Consider the following 23,947-nt stretch of genomic DNA (forward strand, 5'->3'; position numbering starts at 1 on the left):
CTAAAAAGAAATTCTCTAGACTGTAAACTACATGAGGACTTGCTCATGTATGTGTTTGCTTGATGGTATTTACCTAGTCCCTGGCGAGCTGTCTTCCGTATAACAGGTGCTCAACAAGTATTTGAGCACACACAATTGAACAAATTGTGTATAAATGAATGGATGATAAAATGGCCCTCAGATCAATAATAAACTTCTGGAATTCAATAATAAATGAAATGTAATGAGATTGTTCATTGGAAAAAGATTTATGGGAAGTTATAAAGAAAAACAAAATTTCTCTTGATCTTAGAACAATGCAGAACAAACAACAACTTCATTTATGCTAATGTTCTGGAAATCCACAGAATAAAAAGAAAAATACATAGTTATGTTTTGTGTGGTATCCTACCAGAAAAGTGTTCTAGCAAATGTTAAATTTGTGTGGGATTTTTTTCTCTCTTATTTAGTGAGGAAAAAGCCAGCTACTTCATCATACAGACCAGGACAGAAAATCACCTCAGAATTACCTAGGAGATATCTCTCAAAAGTTACCCTGGAACCTGTGAGAGTAGCCCCAATGGTCCAGAGGGAGATATGGTACCAAATATTTTGTATTTTAAGGGTTGTGAGAAAATCTTCACCACCCCTGCATGGCAAATGCCAAAACCTGACCTGGGGCAGTTACCTCTGAAGGCAGCTGTTCACCTTAGGAAAACAAAAAATTTGATCACTAAGAGTTCAACCCTAGAATCCCAGACATAGCGCACTGATAAGCTTAGCCCAGGAGAAATAGAATCATCTTCCCTCCAAGAACCTCTTACGGAATTTTGTTCTCATCGCAGGTTAATTGTCAAGTGTCTGTGAGCTTGTGTAGAACTAAACCTCAAATAAGATCCCATTAGCAATGGCAAAGGTCGACTCAGTTGATCAGACGCCAGTATGGCATTCAAGATGGCTAACGATCCTCACACTGATTGGGTTGAATATGCCCCTGAGATGTTTGGCTAATTCTGGAGTGAAGCAAAGACAGTATCACAAGGAAGATCCTTGACTAACTACTGGTATGGCAAGTAGGGTCCCAGAAGTGACGCTGAAAGTCAATTGCTATATCTCAAGTGACAATCCCAGTAAACCTTGGGAAGTGGGTTGCTGTGGCAATAGCTTGGAAATTTGCTGGTAGATCTTACTTGACTCTTGGGGACCTGCAAGTAAAGGATTAGATAGTTTCCTAAACTGAATACAGGAAAGAAAGTAATAATTTAATAATTCCCAAACCTTATGAGTCATAAAATTGTTCACAGTGTTCTCATATTGTTGTTTTAATCTAGGCTATATCTTCACATATGTCCCGAATTTTTAGTAATTTTTCCTTCTCTTTTTTTTATGATTAATGTCACCAAAGGTTTATCTAATTTGATTGTTTTTTTAAAGACCAACTTTTAGCTTTATTAACTTGCTCCATGATGTCTTTTTCTATGTAATTTATTTCTGCTTTTATTTTTATTACTTATTTCCTTCTACTTTCTTTGGCTTTATTCTGTTGTTCTTTTCCTAAATTATTGAGATGAACATTTAGCTCATTAATTTTCAGCCTCTATTCATTTCTTAAAGAAGCATGTAAGGCTATAAATTTTCCTTGAAGAAACATTTTCATTGTATACCTCAAGATTTGATGCATAGTGTTTTCATGATTATTTGTTCTAACAGTTGGTTAAGTTTTAATTCAATTTATTCTTTGACATATGAATTACTTATAAGTAAGTTTTTTAAACTTCCAAATATATGGAATTTTGTCTTTTTGTTTTATCTTTTTATTATTAACTTCTAAGTTAAATGCCTTGTTCTCAGAGAACATGTTCTATATAACACCTTTTCTTTGATATTTGATATTCTTTGACACCCTCAACTTCTCAAAACTGTCTTTTCCTGATCTCCATGGCACTACCCTCCTCTAGTATTTCTGCTGCCTCTCAGACAATGCCTCTTCTATCTCTTACATTGGCTTCTCTCTCTCTCTTTTACCCACAAATTCTCTAATCCTAAATTCCAGGCCTTGTCTTTTCTATCTTCCTGATTTTTACTCTCCTCTCTAGATGATCTAATCCACACTATGGCTTCAGTTTCTATCCGTGTTATCATGATTTACAAAGCAGCCTAATCCAGACCTCTCTCTTGAGTTCCAGGAACATATTTGCAACTGTCTACTTGACAGCTCCAGCTTGCTGTTCTGCATCCCAGACTGAAAGATTTTCATTCCTGCCTGTGTTTTTGGTCTTAGCTAAGAAACCTTGCCTCTTCTCTTCCTTACTGCCCACATCTAATCTAGCAAATCTTGTCCATTCTCTTCAGGCACCTCTCTTGTATCAGGCTCCTCCTCTGCATCTCTTTTAATCCCAACACCCATTCTGTCTTGCCTGAACGTTGTTGCTAGAGGAATTTTTCTTTAAAAAGTGTTTTCTTGTTCTAAATCTCTACTGACTCTCTATTTTCTGCCCACAGGATGAAATGTAAGTGGGCCCCAATTTCCTTTCAGCTTTATCTCCCACCCTAAGCCACAACTCCACATCCTGAACCACTACAACATGGAGCATCTCACAGATTCCAGAACTGCACGGGATATTTGTCTTTGAGACCTTGGAAGTCATTCTACCTGGAAACTTTGAAAGCTATTCTCTTCCTTCCCTCATTCACACCCTCAGCTTATAATACACAAGAGAGCAAATGTGCATGCACACACACACGCATTTATCTGGAAAAGTCTATTCATGTGTAAGCAAGATTAGAATGGGGAGAGAAACTTTATTCTGCACATGCTGCCAATTAGTGGTTAATGTGATTTTAGTTGGAGGGGAGTAGGTGAGTAGTGAGAAGGCAGGAAATGGTTAATAACGTCTATGTCTGCAAATAGTTCCCTTCTCTTCATCCTCTCTCGGCTGACTTGTTAGGAAATTTTCTTGAGCCTCCGTGAAATGATAACGTGTTCATTTCCACTTCTTCTCAGACACCTAATTTGCCCAGGCATTTGGAAAATTGGATGACTTTATCTCCCAATCCACTTTCATGTTACTTTCTCTTGGGATTGGTTGCGTGGTAACTCTGATACCAGGCTTGCCTTCCTAGTAATTATGCTCTTTGTTTTCTCCAATAATTATCCCCTGCTGAGTTTCCCTGCAGTTTACATTTTATTTAGTTCTACATCTAAAATATGTGGACATAAAGAAATAATTTTATTTTCTTAGGGCCATTTTAGAGTATATTTTATACTAACATTTACCAAATATTTATTGGTAGGAAGAACATTTCTGGGTTCATATTCTATTTTCTGACCAATAACATGACACTTTTCTTCACAGATCTCTGTCCTTGTGTGTATGGCTTTATGTGAAACTAAAATATAATGTGAGCTGATTCTTTACTTTCCTGTGGGTGTCCAAGTGTAAGATTCAGTGTCATTTCACATATTCAGATTAAAAGAAGATAAAAAATTCACCAGTAGACAAATAAAAATAGAAAAAAGGTTTGAAACGATAGACTTTGTAATAAAGTGTCTTTTCTCATGTCACTGGTCCATGCCATAAGTTATTCCCAAGTGATACGCAAATGAAGAGTATCAATGCATATACTATTTGGATATACAGTATACCCATGTACAATGGAAAACCATATTATATATGTGCTAGCATTCAGGGCTTTGTTTTTATTTTTTTAATTTTTTTTTCCTTTTTCTCCCCAAAGCCCCCCAGTACATAGTTGTATATTCTTCGTTGTGGGTCCTTCTAGTTGTGGCATGTGGGATGCTGCCTCAGCGTGGTTTGATGAGCAGTGCCATGTCCGCGCCCAGGATTCGAACCAACGAAACACTGGGGCACCTGCAGCGGAGTGCACAAACTTAACCACTCAGCCACGGGGCCAGCCCCAGGGCTTTGTTTTTAATATGCCATACACAAACCTGAGATTCTCTGTCTGATTCATGGACAAATCACTCAAAGAAACAATTTGTCTTCTCAGTATTCATTCATCTATTCATTTGTCTTTATTCATTCAGTTATCAGTTGTGGGTGGGTAAAGAATAGCCATGTGAACCAAAATTGTAATACACAGTGAAAAGTGACGTAGTACATGTTACGGTTTACATAAGACACAGCAAATATAAAGCTCCTGAGGAGCTGTGGAATAATGGGGGAAGCTTTCTATTCTCAACATGTCTAAATTTATATTTTTAGCTGAAGAAGACAGAGTTGTACACATGTATACACTCAAAGATGAAACAAGTAATTCATAATTAATTTTTGCTGCAAATTCTGTTACCCCCTTATAAGAAAACTGTATTTACATGTAAGAGTTTGTCAGATCTCAAAGCAAGATTAGAAATCACAATGATATCTATGGCATTTTCATATAGAATGGAAATAAGTTTGGCTTTGGTGTGTAGTTAATATTGAATTAAGTCAAGTTTGAAATTAGAATAAGTCCAAAATGGTATTTGGTATTAAAAATCACACTTGTTTGTATAAATCCAGTAAAAATATTTTTCTCCATCCAGACATAGCAAATATAGGTAGAAAGATTTGACAAAGGAAGAGTCCTCAAATTATTTGGTTATGTTAATGTTGCTTATTATTAAAGCAAAGCACTAAAAATAACTGACTGAACTCTAAGAATTCCCAAAATACAAAAGCTTGATCCTGGCTTAACAGTCCTTGCTAGAATGACACTTAGAAGTATCACCATCACATAGCAGTTCAATATAACTTATTCAAACATATTCCATGAGATACAGCTGGGGTAAATATTTAGGAATAAATGAACTAGAGTTGGTAAATTGCTTTCTTCATCATTCAATTCACTCGACCTAATATAAGTCTAGGCATAAAAGCTAGTTAAGCTAAAACATAACAAAGTTAAAATACAACTGAGTTGGAGAAAATGTCAGCAAAAAGAAATAATAGTTAACATTTACATATTAACAACTTATGATATGCCAGGCACAGTGCTAAGCACTTTAAAAAGATTGCTGCATTTAATCTTCCTGACATCCTCACAGAGCAGTTACTATTAAATCACCAACTCACAGAACCGGAGGGTGGAATGATGGTGTCCGGAGCTGAGGGAAATGGGGAGATGCTGGTTAAAGAGTATAAACTTTCAGTTATAATATGAATAAGTTCTGGGGATCTAATGTACAGCATGATGATTATAGTTAATAATACTGTATTATGTACTTGAAATCTGCTAAGAGAGTGGATCTTGGATGTTCTCACCACAAAAAAAAAAAAAGGTAACTGTGTTAGGTGATGGATGTGTTAATTAACTTGATTGTGGTAATCATTTCACAATGTATACATATATTAAATCATCACATGGCACAACCCAAATATATACAATTCTTATTTGTCAATCATACTTCAATGAAGCCAGGAGGGAAAAGTCACCAACTTACAAATGAGGAAACAGAAGCTTAGGAAAGTGAAACAATCACTCAAGCTTACCATGATCAATAGGGGAGCTCAAGTCTCCAGTACCCTTACTCTTTCTCACTTTGCTGTTCTGCCTTTAACATATTGAACACATCAAGTGAAATTTCAACCAGTATCAAAAGATGAATATGATTTTTCCTAGAAGAGGAAAGGGAATGGACACTGCTCTGGCTGGGGATGTAGCTGGTGCAAAGTCACGGAAGTGGAAGAGATTTTGTTCAAAGAAGAGTGGGTATATTGTGCCTTGAGCCTACAATGTGATGATGCTCAAAGATGAGCCTGGAAGGGACAGTTGGGCCCCGTTTGTTTCAGATATTATTTGCTTAGGAGTTTTGCCTTGATCTTAAAGGCATTGGCTAGCCAATGGAGGCTTGTATTTGATAACGGGAACTCAGACTGTTGTGTGGAAGGTCAGCTGGATGCATACGAAGAAATAGTTTCTAACAATCCAAACAAGAGGTGATGATGGCCTAAACTAAGGCAGGAGCAATCAAAGTAATAGAGGCATAGACCTTTGGAGGGGTAAAAGAAACTTGCTCTCCTCCTCCCCCAGGCACACAGGTGCAAGCACTTCAATCTGCTGTTGGATATGTACAAAAATGGGAATGGTCAGCAAAGGAATGCTGTCCTGAGTTTTTCACACTTCAATAAGGTTTCCTGCTTTGAGTTCTTCTTTACCAATCCAGATGGGAAATCACCACTGTGGACTTCAGAGGAAAGGGTAATTATAAAATTCATTAAGCTTCCTGAATGATGAAGTGTAATGTCTTCCAAGAAAATAATTAAACCAGCATGGGCAAAGAGCCTCGTCTGTATAATTTAAAGCTATGCAGTGGGTTATTCTTTAGTGCCTCAAATCTCATCTACATGTAGCTAATTCATGATCATGCTCCATCTGGCCAAAATTACTCACATTATTCCATAGGCCAAGCAAAAATATTTGTTTTGTTTTAGAGGTTTCCGTATTCTATCCAACGTAGTCTAATGTGCATCTGGATTATCCATTCTCCTTTTTTCAAAATATTTTAATCTTACTAGAGTGAAAAAAAAAGTAGAATATATGGCTTGTATAATAAAAAGCTCTTATTTCAAGAGCCCAGAGCCCTTAATAGAAGGGGGTTGGAATGGAATATTCTTATACCTATTTAAAAGATAGAGAAGTGAAACAGCTGCCAGGTGTTGAGGAGGACAGTTAGTTAGGACAACAAGCTAAAATGAAAGTAACAACCAAACCTCTTTATTCACTTACTGCAACAGTCCAGGCAAGAAGCAAAAGAGAAAGGCACTGGCTCATTAGTGTTGCATTTTCCCCATGGAATGGCACCAGACAAGGATCTAATAGAGGCACAGATGGGGGATATCGTCTCACTGCCAAGAAGGCCTGAACAAAAAGCTCCTGCTTTTTTATGGACCTATGGGGCCACAGGAAAGAAGAGCAGAAAGGGCTAGGTGTGAAAAGGTACCGAGTCAAACTGCCTCAGCCAAGGGCCCCTGATAATGAGGTCTTGGTGGAGTCTTGGTGGAGGTGCTTGGAAAGTGTCTCAGCCGAAGCCCCCAGTAAAGAGGCCTCCAAATGGAGGTGTGTGGGATGGGAATGCAGATATGCATATGAGCATGGCTAGCCCAAGGTGGGCTGAGTTCTTGACTGCAACTCCATCCAGAAAACTAGAATGCACTCACTGTGCACCAAGTCTAAGTTAGGGAGGGCAGCTTCCCGCATGAGGCCTGCCAGGCAAAGCCTTGTAATTGGCTATGGTCAGACCAGACAGATCACACATAGGATTTTGTCCTGGAGCCACACTCCTCAATATGAATCCAGGAGAATCAAGATCTGGTAATAAACTGAGGTGGATTGAAGTGCCCAGCATGCCAATTTGCCAAAAGCTATAAATTGTAAATAGAGGGCATAAAGGAAATGTTTTAGTCTAACGTCATGCAGTTACTGAGGGTAGTTGGCAGACTTGGTTTTATATATTATATCTGGGAAACCCAAGACCAAAGATTAGACCCAGGGCTTGGGTAGGGAAAGGAGAAACTGGAATTTTTCTTCCTGTTTCCCAGCTCTGCTGATTTCCCACTCATCTGTACATCAGACTTTGAGAACGGAAGGGAAATGGAGTGGTGCTCTGAAAATATTTGACCTTCCTCAGTCCTATGAGCATTCATTGTGTCAGCCTTCGCCATAGGGGAAGGAGACATCAGCACATATTGTGTAATTTCAGAGCACTGGCAAGAGTCTCCCCATATGGCCTGGAAGCAACTCATATCTCAGATGTCTCTTAAATTTGCTCCCTAATTTCCATTCTCACTGCCTCTCGCGTACAATATTATAATAGACTTCTGATTACTGTCCCTGCTTCTGGTTTATTTTTCCCACTGGAATATCTTGTAAGCAGTAAGAGACACATAACTAGAGATTCTTTGGAAGTTAGTTGTGTGGAGCTGGTAATTGAAGCCCATGGGAATGAACAAGCTCTCCTAGACAGTGATGTGGTATTTAAAAATATCAATAACCAAAACTCTTCTGCTAATGAACTAGGTAAAGAGCACACACTCATTTTTTTCATTTATTCAATAAATAATTACTCTGAATATTTATTATTATACTGTTATTACACTCTAGGGATTAGGAAATTCTACCCAGGAAATAAGGGGAGCAGTGGGGTGGAGTTTTCCACAAAGGTTTCATGGAAGAGATGACGTCTGAGCTGACATGAAAGATGAGGAGGTTTTTTTCAGATAAGGTGGAAAGGAGACAAGCGAGAGGAGAAATGAAGGGAAACAGAAATATGTAGACATGAAGCATGCTGGTATATTCCAAGTTTTGCAAACATTTACCTGTGTCTGGATATTAGAGGTAAAGTGGCTAACGAGTGAGATAAGTAAGTATAAGATACAGCAACAGGCGAATTGAAGCCCAGTAATAGGAGGGCTTATATTCCGTAATGAGTAATTTGGGCTTTATCCTGTAGGCAATGAGGGAAGCCCTGGAGAATTTTTTACTGAGAGTAATTATAAGGTCAGATTTTTGCTTTAGAAAGACCAATCTGGCAGTTATATGAAAGATGGTTTGAAGGGTATAAGTGACTGGAGATGCTACTGCCTATAGTTTAAGTGAAAAAGAATATGGACCTGAATAGGGAAAATAGCAGTGGAATGAAAAGGAAAGAATGGATATAATGGGCCTCAAGAAAGTAGAATTTAAAGGACTTTGACTGAACGGATGTGGGAGTAAGAAAGTCCAGGATGACGCTTAGTTGTTTGCCTTGGGTGAATGGGTGAACTGAGATGGGAATAAAGGAGGAAAGAGGAGTTTTTAATTTATGAAGCTTGGGATGACTATAGACCGTATAAATAGTGAGATCCAATTGGAATAAGAGCTAGAGGTCAGGGGAAAGCTGTGCAGTAGAGTCTTATGTACCTGGGCAATGTCTGAAGCAAAGAGAATTCATCTTTCCTCTCTGTGGTCCTGACAATGACACTGTTCATGACCTCATCATCTCTCTCTTGGACCATTAAAATGCCTCCTTATTGATCTTCAGTCTCTACCCTTTCCAATTCACTCTTCACATTCCCATCAGAGTGATATTTCTAAAATACAATTATATAGATTCTGTCACTTAAAACTTCTCATGGCTACCTAACAAGCCTGCAAAAGAAAATTTATACTTCTTGCTTTGGGTTTCTTGGCAGTTAGAGAATAGAGCAGCCTCACTAAAGACACCTATTTTTATATCATGCTCAATAAGGATATAACACTTTACAGTTATTCCAAGGATATCTTGGAAAAATGGTTCCCAAATACATATGTATGTTGATTACTCTCTGAAAAGACAAGGACAGATGGACAAAACACTGAGCCCCCATATTCTTGACAAGCTGTCTTCTGCTGTCACCTTAAGGTCCAAGACACACCAAGAAAATAATTGCTTTTTATCACCAACTGTGGCCTTGGCCCCCAGCCCCAATGTATTCTCCTGGAGACCTTGAATGGACCATGGAAGAGGCACCTAGAATATTCAGGCAGTTCTCAAGACTCTAGGTGAAACACAGGAGAAGCAGCTTCCTCTGCCCCTTACTCCCAGACTTATTCCCTAATCATTACTCTCAAATATTTGTCATCTTAAATGACAATGAAAAGCAACTAAAATTGATCCAAGGGAAGAGAAGCTTCTCCCTGCCCCCTAAATCTCTAAAATGTGAGCCAGAGTTTTACACTGGCAGCTGCTAGACAAATTCTTCTTGCAAACTCTTTTGTTAGCCAACACACTGATGCCCCACACAATGTTTTTTAAAAATCTTTATCCCTTCCCTGTCATCAAAACATGAAAAAGGAACTTGCAGTAGGGGTGAGAGTGCTATTTACATTTTGACATTCACAAATCAACTGGAGCTAAAAGAGTATTCCTCTTTAGATGGGGTATTTGGCTTCCAGTTCATCACCTCTGACCCAGTTCCCTCATGTCGGGTAGGCCAGTGCTTCTCAATCATTAACGTGCATGCAATCACCTGGGAGAATCTTGTTAAAATTCAGATTGTGATTCAGTAGGTCTAGGGTGAGGCCCAAGATTTGCTCCCAAGTAATGCTGATGCTACTGGTCCAGGATCCACAGTTTGAGTGACAAGGAATTAGGTAGGTGGCATGGTAGTTAAGTGCTTTTCTGTGGAGCCAACAGTCTGGTTTTGGATTCTAGTTCAGCCTCTTACTAGTTGAGCCACCCTGGGAAAAATTCCTGCATTACTGTGCCTCAGCCTCCTCATTTATAAAATGGTGCTGATAATAATTCTTAGCTCCAAGGATTCCAGAAAAGATTAAGTGAGTCATTGTTTGTGATACTCCTCAAAAGAGTGCCTGGCACACAATAAGAAATCAATAAATGTTAGCTATTATTATTCATTATTGAAGTTATAGTAGGTCACTCCCTTGCTTAAAATTATGGAATGGTTTCCCATTGTCCTCAGGATGAAGTCCAAACTCCTTGGCGTGGATTACAATACCCTTCATGACCTGAACTCTATTTTCTTCTCCAACCTCATCTCTCTACCTTTTGTCTCTAGCAGTGCACTTATAATCTCTCTCATCTTGATCCCTCCACCCATGGAGTTCTCTCTAACTAGAATACTCTTCCCTTCCTTTATCCGGCCAACTCCTAGAAGTCTTTCAAAACTCAGTTGAGGCAATTCAAGTTAGCTGAGTTAGAATTCTTCCCAGACCCTCCCCATCACCACAGTAAGTTTGGTAGCTCTCTTATACACTACCATAGCATCCAGAGCACATCGCTGATACAACACTTACCACATTAAGTTGTAATTGTCAAATTCTCTGTCTCTCTTCTTTGGGGAAACTTCTGTGGTTGTAGGCTTTCAATAAATGTCCACTGTGAAATTAACAAATGAATAAATGACCAAATATGTTTCTTGGTGCTACTGTAGATCTCTATAAATCCTTTGATAAGACCTTTTTTTATGGGTCATGATCTTTGACCTTTAAGATTCAGACAGGCTATAGCTCCATCCTCCATCCCAGGGATGCACACATACTCACTACTGCCATGACTCCACCAACCAACTAGTATTATAGCAGCCTTGTGGGTAAACAATATACAGACATTGCAGAAGTTCTTGCATTTCCAAATTCAAGAATATGGCTAATTAAGGTATATAAGTGGGGCTCAATCATCAGCTGAGGTACTAACCCTGCACAGTTGTTTCAAACCCAGACTCAATTCAAATTCATGCTAGAGGCTTTTCATAAACCAAATATGGAATATTTAACCTTCTTAACTCATTTTCATGGCCTGAAAAATCTCTGTGGTCCAGCACCAGTTCATCTCTCCAACCAAGTCTCACTACCCTCACTATGTTTTAGCCACACTGGCCTGCTTTTAGTTCCTGAAATAACCAGCTAACCTCCGCAGGATCTTTCCACCACCTAGTTCCTTGGCCTGAGATGCACCCCCATTCCACCCACCACTCCCATAAACACACAGACTCCAGACCACCTTTGCCTCCTTTTCACTTCCAGAATGCAAGCTCCTCAAGTAAAGGACTTTGGTTTTTTTCACTGCTCTATTTCTAACACCAAGAGTAAACCCTGGCCCGTAGGAAGAGCTCAATAGATATTTGTTGAATGTTGAGTGAATTAACACCTCCTATCAGGTTTCTGCTTAACTATAACCTTCATGATCACTCTATGTAAGGGCAGCCTCTTCCCCTGTGTTCCATGAGGAAAGAAATTACATTAGTTTTGTTCAGTGTCCAGCACCTAGTAATTAGGTGATAAATTACTAAAGCTGTTCAGTGAAAGTTAACTGGCCAAAGAAGAATGGTGGCACTATTCCCTTTTATTTATCTGATAAACCAAATCCTACAAAAGTTTCAAGGACCCTTTGTAGCTTTAAAATACAAAGAAACAATTAGTATTAGCCATAGAAAGTTGGAACAGGAAAATGCCTTAGATGTAATAAGGCCCATTTTCCTCACTTTGCAGATAAGTAAGTTAGGGCGAAGGAGAGGGAAGTAACTTGCACAGGTAGTTAGTAGCAGAATTGGAAGTAAAACCCAGGCTTTCTAACTCTATATGATTCATCCATCAATGAGTAAAAATTTATTAAGTACCTACTCTGTTGAGTGAATTTTGACTTACATGCTCAAAAAGAAGCTAGGCTTGAGGCAGTGGTTCTCAGCTCTAGTTGCATGCTGGAATCACCTGGAGAGCTTTAAAAAGTACTGATGCCTGAGACCCAACCCCAGAGATTTTCATGTAAGTAGGTTAAAAATCCTGATGCCCAGGCTACAACCCCAACCAATTAAATCAGAATCTCTGAGGTGAGGCCTAGGCATCAGCATTTTTAAGGTTTGCCTAGTTGTTCCAGTGTACAGCTAGGATTGAGAACCACAGTTTAAGAGGAAGAAAGGAATGTATCTATGTTGATTCACTGCAAAATGGAAATCGGCACTTCTGGCAAATATCCCCAGACCAGGTTTCCTTCTCTAATTATTAATCCCTGAAAAAGTCATTTGTAAAGAGCCATCCCCAACTTGTCAGTATAGAGCCAACTGTCCTGGTATGTCTGGACCAATTAATAATCTTGTAAATAAGGATTTTTGAGATGATTTTCATAGTCAAGTTTATAATAATCCAAGGTACACAAGAGACAGGATTGATTTCTTCATGATAGTCTCTGCCCAGAAGAAATTTCCAGTAGTTAAAAGGAACAAAACATACAAGCTTAGGGGAAGCACACAGCTACTGAGTGGAAAATCATCCACAAAAGGGAGACCCACTGGTATTTTGACACTTATTCAATAAGGAATAGGAATATTTTTCAAACCTCAGATTATGTTTATTTCAAAGGGATTCAAAGCACTTCATAGACTACCAGCTTTTTCTTTCAACTTTATTATTTTATCCCCAATGGTTTCCAGAATGTGGCAGAGTTTTGACGGCCAGATCCGATCCCCCTGGTGACATCTCCAGGTGACACCCAAAGCTCTTCAGTAAGTCCACTCAAAGGCAGATGCAGGTGAAAGACAAAGCCCAGATTGCTACTTCTTAGGATCAGTTTTTTCCATTTATAAAATCATATTTAGGCTTAGTCAGAAAAACTGCATTCACTTCTATTTAAGCTCATGACAAGTTCACTTGTAGCCAGTTTCTGGGGTTGGTGGTAATAATTAAAACCAATTAAACAAAGACTTCATCTTGATAATCATGTATTGTCAACAAATGACTCACACTTTTGGTATCCGCAGCTGGTTAGGACAGTTCTGTAGAGAAACCAAGTGTCACCTTGGATCATGCATTCTCAATGGGGGAGATGAAAACTGGTCCTCACAGGGGGTGTAAAAAAACTTACTCTGTGTATAAAGCACAGACATACATACAGTACGTAAATAAATATACAGTATTTCTGTCCTATTAAAATTTCAGAGGGACCCCATATTATATGATTCCTTTTACATTAAATGTCTGGAAAGGCAGATCTATAGAAATAGAAACTAGATTAGTAGATGTCTAGGGCTGGGGGAAATTGGGGTGGGGGACTGAGGGTGATAATTTAGGGGTTGATGAAAAGATTCTAAAATTGATTGTGGTGATGGTTGCACAACTATGAATACTAAAAGCCATTGATTTGTACTCTTTAAATGGGTGAAATGTGTAATACATGAATTATATCTTTTTTTTAAAGATTGGCACCTGAGCTAACACTTGTTGCCAATCATTTTTTTCTCCTTCTCCCCAAAGCCTCCGAGTACATAGTTGTATATTTCTAGTTGTGAGTGCCTCCGGCTGTGCTATGTGGGACGCCACCTAAGCATGGTCTGATGAGTGGTGCCATGTCCATGCCTGGGATCTAAACCTACAAACCCCGGGCTGTTGAAGCAGAGTTCATGAACTTAACCACTACGCCACCAGGCCAGCCCCTATAGGTTCTTAAATCTATAAGGGATGGAAACTTTTGACATCTCAGGCTGTCGCATTTCAACACTCCTGCATCAAACCCTTGGCTCACTCCCCCTTTCCATAGGCTATATGCATGGGTCTGAGCATATGATGGGATGACAACTTCCAATGATGACTTGAAGAAGATGTGGATCAAGAGAGAACTTTAGGATCTTTCAGTTTCTGATTACATGTTGATATCACCAAGTATTGCTGATTTTACCTTAAGAGAGCTGCAATATTAAAAGAATAATAAAAGGACATTTTCGTGTTATTATTCATACATTCATTCAAAAAATATTTAGAATGCAATCTCCTATGCCAAGTACTGCTAGGTGATGGAGAAATAACAGTGAATAAGATAGACATAGTCTCAAGGTTTCAGTCTAGTGAGGGATACGGACTAAAAACCTGTTTATTAAACTACACTGCAACTGGAGCTGAGGTGGAGGAAGCAGAAGCAGAGTGGTCATGTACCCATGAAAAGAGGGTACAAAACACAGGAAGGAGATAGGGGAAGACTTCCTGGAGGAAGGGATGTCTAAGCAGAGACATGAAAGATGAGCAGGAGTTCACCAGCTGAACAGGAGAGGTAGGAAACTACAAGGCAGAAGGAAGAGCATGAACCAAAGCTAAGAAGCAAGAGAGAGCATAAAAGTGGAAAATGTTCAGAATGCCTGGAGCATAGAATATATGAGAAGATTAGGAGAGATAAGGCTAGAGCAGAAACCAGGGGCAAGATCATTGTAAATTACATCAAGGAATGAGAGCAGTAGGATACTAAAGAAAGATTCTAAGGAGGGAAGTGATGAGGTCAAATTTGAATTTAGAAATTTGTTACCCTAATCTAAGCCTGAAAAGATGATGACCTATATTAAGGACGTGACAGTAAGAAATGAACTAAAATGATATTTAGGAGGTGGATTTGCCAGGAACTGGTGAAGAGAGGGGGAATTCCTCAGACTTCCAAGCCTGGCAGTTGGGTGAATGATTTACTGAGATAGGAAACAGAATGGAAGAGCAGTTTGGAGAAGCGGGTAGAATAGTTGGGTTTTGTTTTAGCTGTGTTTGAAGTGTTGGTGGATTATCCAAGTGAAGATGTCTACTAGACAGATGAAACTAAGGGAAATCCATGAATCCCACATGTAAACTCAGGAGCTCTAGCAGCCACTGAGTATGTAGCAGAACCCTGGTGCTCTGTCAAAAACATCAAAAGAAACAGGTTCAATAGAAATTTTTTATTGTCCCACCAAGGGCTTGAGTTGATTTAACATTCTGTTCTGGCTTCCCCTAGCCTTACTTGCTGAATAAGGTCCTCCCAAAACCTGGTGTTTGTTATGTAACAGATCCTATTTGCTAAACTCTTCTAGATCCTTTTCATTCCGGGCAGCTACCTGGGCTACATTTGAGAGAGGAGACTCAAAGAGGGTGGTAATAGAGGTCACATTGTTTGTTGGAAACAACACAAATAATAACAACTGACTTTTTAAGTGTTTGGAACAGGCTCATGCCGAAACACCCTTTATAGCTGCCATAGACACATAAACAGTCTCACTAACTCCCTCCTCTAATCCTGATTCATCACTGCAAAAACTTAGGCCTTGTCCCAGGGAAGAGCCCAGCCCAGCCTAGACTGGAACGAGGGTAGCCCTTGCCTAAAGGTAAGTTAGGTTGACCTCTGTGATTTAAAAAGGATATTAGACCTTTGAATTCAAACTATAGTGAGTTTCTTTCAACCTTAAACTCCTCTACATGCTCCCCTCCCTTTTAGAGAGTACTGAAGTGTTTTTCTAGGTTGGCAGTAAACCTCTCTATATCTCAGTTTGACTAAATAATAACAACTAACATTGGTCACATATTGGGCTAAGTACAGACAACATTTTTTTCACGTGAACCTCACAAACAATCCTATAAGAAGACACTGGGTTTAGAGAGGTTAAATAGTTTTCCCAAGGTCACAGAGCCCACATTCTTTAGCAACCACGCTATAATGGCTCCCATTTTCTATCTATTATCTCAATCTTTTTTGTTTTAAAGATTCGCACCTGAGCTAACAACTGTTGCAACTGGCTGTATTTCCTTCTCAGTGCTCAGAATCTTTTTTTTTTAATTCTTCTCCCCAAAGGCCCCAGTACATAATTGTAGATTCTAGTTATGAATGCCTCTGGTTGTGCTATGTGGGACGCCGCCTCAGCATGGCCTGATGAACATCGCCATGTCCACGCCCAGGATCCTAACTGGTGGATCCCTGGGCTGCTGAGGCGGAGCGTGCGAATTTAACCACTCAGCCACGGGGCCGGGCCCTATCATCTTAATCTTGACGGTGACAATAATTGTCACAAAAATAACTGACAACTATTGAGTATTTATTATGCCCCAGAAACTCAATGAAAACACTTGACATGGATTTTGGTGTTTAACCATCCCAGCAGTTTTATGAAATAAGTACTACTGTCTCCATTTTTAAGATGGGGATTCTGAAGCTTAGAGAAGTTGTCACTTGCTGAATGCATACAAGTGATAAGTGGCAGTGCCAAGCTTCAAACACAAGTCTGACTTCAGAATCCTCACTGTAATTACTACACTTTGGTCAGGGTGACCTGTGAGGTCCCTCTCCTACTACCCAACCCCTTGCTGCCTGTTGTTCAAAGGTTCAATGATTTGTCCCTGTACCATGGAGCCTTATCAGATTTTATTTCACATAAGTTACATCATTAAAATCATGGTTTTGAATAGTTGTGGTGAATTTATCTGGTTTAACAACTTTTTGTCTAGCCTAAGCATTGGAAGTAGCTAAGGAAGAAGAAGTAGGTAGAGCCAGTCACAGGTCGGCCCAGGGCCAAGTTGAAGCAGAGAGATTCATTTTTTAACACTGAGGGTTCAGGGAAAGGGTTGAGTCTTGGCTTCCCACTCCACAGCCTGGGAAAGTCTAGTGCCTGCCCATATAGCAGAAGCCACCTTTGCCAGCAGGAGTCTCTGCTTCACAAAGCAATATTTTATTCGCTCTTCTTTTAGCTCCAGAAACACGAGGCTGGCTGTATTTCCTTCTCAGTGCTCAGGAGGAACTCTAGAGCCCAGATTTGCCAGGACAAAAAAAAAAAAACCCAACAAAATAAAACAACATTTTGTTTTAATTTTAAAAAATTTTAAATAACTCCTGAGAAGTCTTCAAGCTAATGTCCCAGACTTGGAAATGAACACTTGGCTTGCTTTTTTGTACTTGCCCCCTCGCTGTCTGATAGTCCTCAAATTCCACAATACCTCTGTACCGCCCTTCCAGGCCCCCAGTGATTCAGGTCTATCTGTTTTGATTCTGAATTCTTCTCCAGACCATCCCCTCTTCTCCCACATGCTAAGGTGGCCCTGATAGTGCTAGTACTTTGTGAATTAAATAACAGCCAATTCAAAACAATGTCGTACCTTACCTTCTCAGCACAGAAAGTTACTTGATGAATATAGAACAAATCTATCAATTATAATGCAGCTCAGTTGCTGGACAATAGAATTAAAGGAAGATTGGAAGGAGAGAAAAAGGAAAGAGGTAAAGAAAAAAGGGAAATTGTTATTCAACTCCCTCTGTGTAGTATAATATGTACTTTCACATGTTTCTCTCTTAATATTAGCCTTAAGCAACCACTTTAATCCCCACCACTGAGCTTGAACTTTGATTTATTGAGGAAGTTCAGAGAGCCCTGGATTTCTGGTCTTGACAGGTCAGATATTTTGCATTCCCAGTATAAGATTATCTGGTCCACATAAGAGAAATAAGTGTAAATGAAGTTGTATGTTCATCCCAAGTCTTTTCCCCTGCCCTACCCACCCCTTATGTTCAAATACCTCCCTCCCAGGCCCACACCTGAGCTCTGAATTTACTGACAAAGCCTCTGCAGACTTTGAGTGGGAGAGCTAGGGCAGAATGTAAGGGAAGGAAATAAATAATGGATGATAAGCATGGCTGGTGACAGATTGTTGCAACAGCAGCAGAATCTGTAGGAGTTTAGATGCAATTCTGCAGATCTGAGGAGTTCTTCAGTACAAGAGAAGGGAAAGAAAATCTGGCCATCTTCAGCAGCTCCATAATTATGAGCCCACACTTCACAGTTATCACAAGGCAACCAGAGTTGTCCCACACAATCCAAACATTTGTCGTGGTCAAAAGTATGATTTGAGGTGCATGAGAACAGCTACCAACTCAGAAAAATCTCTCTCTCGCTGGGCCTGAATTTCCACATTCATTTGTCAAACCTCGATGTTTTCCCAATTCCAACATCATAACACCAGGAGAATCATATTGTACTAGTCAAATTGATTTGAGTAGAAAAGCGATTGATTAAAAGGCTACAGGGGAGCCAGACCTGACGACCTAGCAGTTAAAGTTCAGTGTGCTCCACTTTGGCAGCCCAGGTTATGTTCCTGGACACGGAAGCACACCACTCGTCTGTCAGTAGCCATGCTGCAGCAGTGGCTCACATAGAAGAACCAGAAGAACTTACTTACAACTTACAACTTACAACTATACACAACTATGTACTGGGGCTTTGTGGGGGAAAGAAAAAAGGAGGAAGATTGGCAATGGATATTAGCTTAGGGCAAATCTTACCCCCTCTTAAAAAAATAGAGAGAGAGAAAAAGGTCTATGGGGGGAGAGAGTGATGTCAGTAAGATGGTAGACTAAGAAGCTATAGGCCTTCTTTCTCCACAGAGACACCAAGTTAACAATATATGGACCAGAATATCTCTATGAGAACTCTAGAGACCAGCCAAGAAGCTACAGCATTCAGGTCATTGTAAAACCAAAAAGGGAATCCAACAAAAGGGGTAGAAAATTTGCAGTTTTCACCACGCCTATCCCTGCCCTTCCCCTATGCAGCATAGTGGTGAGCAACTGGGACAAAATCTCTCAGACCAGGGTTCCCCCTCAGGATAGAAGCAGAAGAGTGGACCATGAGTCCAACATTCCAGCTTGTCTGTGGGTTACCTAAGGGACTAGTGTCTATCTTGCCTGACTTGGTCCACTGACGGGACTGGCACCAGAGTTTGGAAGCCGCTCAAAACAAAGGCAAACAGAGCAGCGTGTTAGAGCTGCAGAATCACATGCAGACACTAGGGGGAGCAATAGATCAGAAAAGGTTTGAGATGTCCTAGAACCGGCAGCTGAGCCCACCGGTGAAAGTCTTCCTCTGCATGAAGCCAATACACAAAGGTGGAGAGGAGGTTGTTTTTCAAATGCCCAAGTATCAGCAAAAGATTACAAGGCAAAGAAACATGGACCAATCAAGGGACCAAAATAAAACTCCAGAAACTGACTCCAAAAAACACACAGATCTGGGGCCAGCCCCATGGTGTAGTAATTAAGGTCTGTGTGCTCTGCTTCTGGGCCCTGAGTTTGTGGGCTTGGATTCCCAGCGCCAACCTACACCACTCATAAGCCATGCTGTGGTGGTGACCCACATACAAAATAGAGGAAAATTGGCACAGATGTTTGTTCAAGGCTCATCTTCCTCAAGCAAACAAAACAAAAATGAAAACAAAACACAGATCTATGAGCTGTCTGACAAAGAATTCAAAATAACTATCATAAGGATGCTGAATAAGCTAAAAAAGAACACAAATATACAACTAAATGAAATCAGAAAAATGATGCATGAACAAAATGAGAATATCAACAAAGAGAGAGAAACTGTAAAAAAGAACCAAACAAATTCTGGAGCTTAAAAATATAATAACAGTACTGAAAAATTCATTAGAGGAGTTCAATATCAGACTTCATAAGGCAGAAGAAAGAATTGGTGAACTTGAAGATGAGTCCTTTGAAATCATTGAGTCAGAGAAGTAAAAAGAAAACAAGAATAAAGAAAAGCAAAAAGAACATGAGGTACTTATGGAACATTATCAAGAGGACTAATATACATATTAGGGAATCCCAGAAGAAGAGAGAGAGAAAGGAATTGAGAGCTTACTTAAGAAATAATGCACACAACTTCCCAAACTGGAGAAAAGAAATGGACATACAGATTTAAGAAGCTTAAAGAATCCAACTAGGATAAATCCAAAGAGAATCACACTGAGAGACACTATAATCAAACTGTCTAAAATCAAAGATAAGGAGATAATCCTGAAAGCAGCAACAGAAAAGCGATTTATAACATGCAAGGGGACTTCCATAAGATTATCAGTGGATTTCTCAGCACACACTTTGCAGGCCAGAACAGAGTGGCATGATATACTCAAAGTGCTAAAGGAAAAAAAAATCTGTCAACCAAGAATATTGTATTCAGCAAAACTGTCCTTCAAAAATGAAGGAGCAATTAAGACTTTCCCAAGTAAACAAAAGCTGAGGGAGTTTATTACCTCTAGACCTGCTCTACAAGAATATTAAAAAGAGTCCTTCAAGTTGAAACAAAAGGAGAGCAGACATGAAGATATATGAAAATATAAGATTCTCCGGCAAAGGTAAATACATGGACAAATATAGTAAACTGCACTATTATAATTTTGGTACATAGAGTTTAAATGAAGAAAACTTTAAAATAACTATACATCCATGTTAACAGGTATACAATATACAAAAATAGAATTTGTGACATCAATAACATAAAGTGGTGGGTGGAGCTTTAAAGGAGTGGAGTTTTTGTATGCAATTGAAGTTATGCTGTTATGAGTTTAAAATAGAATGCTATAACTTTAAGATGCTTTATGTAATTGCAATGGTAACCACAAAGAAAATTTTACATGCGGTATCTAGTCGAATTCACAAAAACCAAAAGTGGAATGGTGGTTTTCAAGGGCTGGCAGGAGGTGAGTTGTTTAATGGGTATAGAGTTTCAGATTTGCAAGATGAGCAAATTCTGGATATATGTTTCACAATAATGCGAACACATTCAACACAACTGAACAAGACACTTAAAAATGGTTGACATGGTAAATTTTATGTTTTTTACCACAATAGAAAAAAAGGCTATGGGGGGCGAGGGGAGAGTTAATGTTTAATGTGCACAGAGTTTCAGTCTTGCAAGATGAAAAGAGTTTGGGAGATGGATGGTGGTCATGGTTGTATAACAATGTGCATGTATTCAATGCCACTGAACAGTACACTAAAAACAGTTAAGATGGTAAATTTTATGGCACGTATATCTTACCATAATTTTAAAAAAAAAACACTGAATCCAAAATAACCAGTAAGTGTGACCATATCAACGAATTCATTTCACTCTAAATTGTGTTCCACACTCCCTGGCAGAGTACCTTCAGAATCCATTACATAAATATTTTCAATATAGAAGTAAAATAGAAGTAAACAAAATACTCCAAAAAAAATGCTCTGGGGTAGCTCACAGAATCACCAGTGCTAGACTTAGGTATACACAGGCAAAAACAGTGCTCCCAATCATGCCATTAAATAAATGTGCAGTGCAAGCAGCATGCTACCACCGCTAGGCGCTGGACACTGCAGCCTGCACCACACTACCACCAGATTCTGTCACTGGCAACACTTGCCAAAGTAGTCCATGACTCTTCCCCCTGAGAAGATTAAGAACCAGTGGACCATAAGGTAATGATTGACAGAATAATTTTATGGAAACTTCATAACAGCAGCGTAGCTCCAAAGCAATGTTCCAGGAACCAATGATATTTTAACATCTTAAAGATGCATTGATAATACTTTTCAACTTTAAAATTAGGAAGTTGAATTTACAGAAAAACAAAAACCTAAAGAGCTTTGAGTTCTAAATTCCTTTCAATGCCCTGAATTTTATCTGACCTTTGTAATAAAAATGCATGTTTTTATACATATTGTGATCATTGGTCAGCTTCCCTCATTTTATTTTTCTTTTGATATTACACAAATGCCCTCTTAAGCTCTAGCAGGTAGCTATATACGATAAAAACATAATACTTACATCTCTCTTGAGGCAGCCAGCCTCCAAAATGTCCCTCAATATTCCCCACCTCCTGGTATTTGCACCCTGTGCAGTCCCCTGCCACTTTGTACCAGGGTTAGTCTGTGTGACCAATAGAATATGGCAAAAGTGATGGTACATCACTTTTGAAATTCGATTTTAAGAGACTATGGATCTCTTAGATCTCTTGCTCTGGGGGAAGCTGGGTACCATGTCATGAGGACACTCAAAAAGCCTATGGAGGGGCTGGCCCAGTGATACAGCGCATGTTCCGCTTTGGCGGCCCAGGGTTCACTGGTTCGGATCCCAGGTGTGGACATGGCACCACTTGGCAAGCCACGCTGTGGTAGGCGTCCCACATATAAAGTAGAGGAAGATGGGCATGGATGTGAGCTCAGGGCCAGTCTTCCTCAGCAAAAAGAGGAGGATTGGCAGCAGACGTTAGCTCAGGGCTAATCTTCCTCAAAAAAAAAAAAAAAAAGCCTATGGAGAGACCTACCTGGTAAGGAACTGTGTCCAATCAACAGCCAGCGAGGAATGGAGGCCTGCCGACAATGATGTGAATAAGCTTGGAACTGGAACCTCCTCCAGCAGAACCTTCGGACAACTTCAGTGCCAGCCGACAGCTTGACTACAACTTCCTGAAGGAACTTGAGCCAGAATTACTCAACTAAGACACTCTCACAGAAACTGTGGGTTTGTTTAAAAACCACAAATAACATTTTAAGCTGCTAAGTTTTGTGGTAATTTGTTATGCAGCTATAGATAACTAATACATCTCTCCAGCAGTTCCGTAGGGGAAGAAAAGTTGTGTATGTGTGTGTCTTAGAAAACGCTGTTAAAATGTTAAATGCCTACTGATGCATACATAAAATAATAAGAAATAGATCAATGACAAAAAAATCCATCTGCTGACAACCTCACACACCAATAGGAGAGGAGTTCTCAGTGCTTGGCCAAGTAAGCTGCTGCCAAGTAGATAGAATTTGAGAGTTAAAAGGTCTAGATTAGCTCCAAAGAGCTGGCCCTACTAACCTGAAATTTTACCATTAGAGATAAATTTCATTGGGTCTTGTAGTATCAGGTCTTTAAGAGTCCCTGAAAGGCATATCTTAAAATAGTATTTACAATAGGATCATGACAGGAAATAAAATCTAATTGTAAATGGTTCACCTGAAGAGACTTTTAATATGGAGACTATTTACAAAAGTGTGGGCATGGTTATAGGAACCAAGAAAGAATGCTGAAACATCCAGAGACTAGAAGGAGAGGGAAGATATTTGGGCAAAAGGCAGAAATTGTGTTACCAGAGTCCATTGACAGGTGGACCCAAGGAGAAGGGGGCACCCTCCCACAACTATCCTAATGGTGGGACATGGTCACCCCTAAAACTGTGGTGCCAAAGCAGGGAGGGAGTGGGAAAGAAATCTATTAATCTCTCTGTTCCCCCATCCTCCAGTCTCATGCTGGTGCTTGCCTTTGGGGAAAGCTGACCAGCAGCAAGAGGGCAAAGGAGCCCAGTTGGTGCAGGGGTCAGTCTCCCAGGGCACAAAGCCAGAAAGAAAATAGCAGAGAACGGCCAGTTGTAGGTGGCACAGTGTTAGAGCATTTCCAAATTCTGAAAGAATCTTAAAGATCATCTAAGACAGTCTACTAGGCAGTCTGTGTAAATCCTCTCTGTTTCATCCCTAGCCGAAGAACCCAAAACTCCAATGGTGGCAAAACATGGCCTGTGGAGTCAGACAGGCCTGCTCCCTGCTTCCAAGCTGTATGATCTTGGCCAAATTACCTAACCTCTGAAAAACTCAGGTTTCTTCTTTGTAAAGTGAGCATCATAATAACAGCTTCAGGAGGCTGTGGTTAAACTAAATAATACATGAAGAGGTGTAGAGACTGGCCTCCTCCCCGATGGGGAGGTGTTGACTTAGTTAAGTATGAAAGATTTGATCATCAGAATCAGCACAACCTGACTTCCCAAAGAGCTGAGTGGTTCATCAATACAGCTTCATTACTACTTAAATATCCATCAACTGAAGCCTGGTAAAATATATTCCAATACATATGTACAGACGATAGTGTATAGCTAAATTTTAAAATGTGGCAGTTCTGAATATACTGAAATAAAATGATTTCCAAGATAA

The 23,947-nt window shown here is 39.7% G+C and overlaps 1 long non-coding RNA gene across 1 annotated transcript; it reads right to left on the reverse strand.

Annotated features, from left to right (window-relative positions):
• Window positions 1–232: 232 nt before the first annotated feature.
• LOC102150698 (uncharacterized) lies at window positions 233–22,735 on the reverse strand. The gene is made up of 4 exons (XR_002803519.2): window positions 22,306–22,735; window positions 13,198–13,319; window positions 10,756–10,837; window positions 233–1,184 (listed from the first exon to the last, which is right to left on the reverse strand). It is a non-coding gene; the product is annotated as an uncharacterized lncRNA (long non-coding RNA).
• Between the last annotated feature and the right edge of the window lie 1,212 nt (window positions 22,736–23,947).

This window comes from Equus caballus, chromosome 24 (assembly GCF_041296265.1).
Source record: "Equus caballus isolate H_3958 breed thoroughbred chromosome 24, TB-T2T, whole genome shotgun sequence".
Classification (NCBI taxonomy): Eukaryota; Metazoa; Chordata; class Mammalia; order Perissodactyla; family Equidae; genus Equus; species Equus caballus.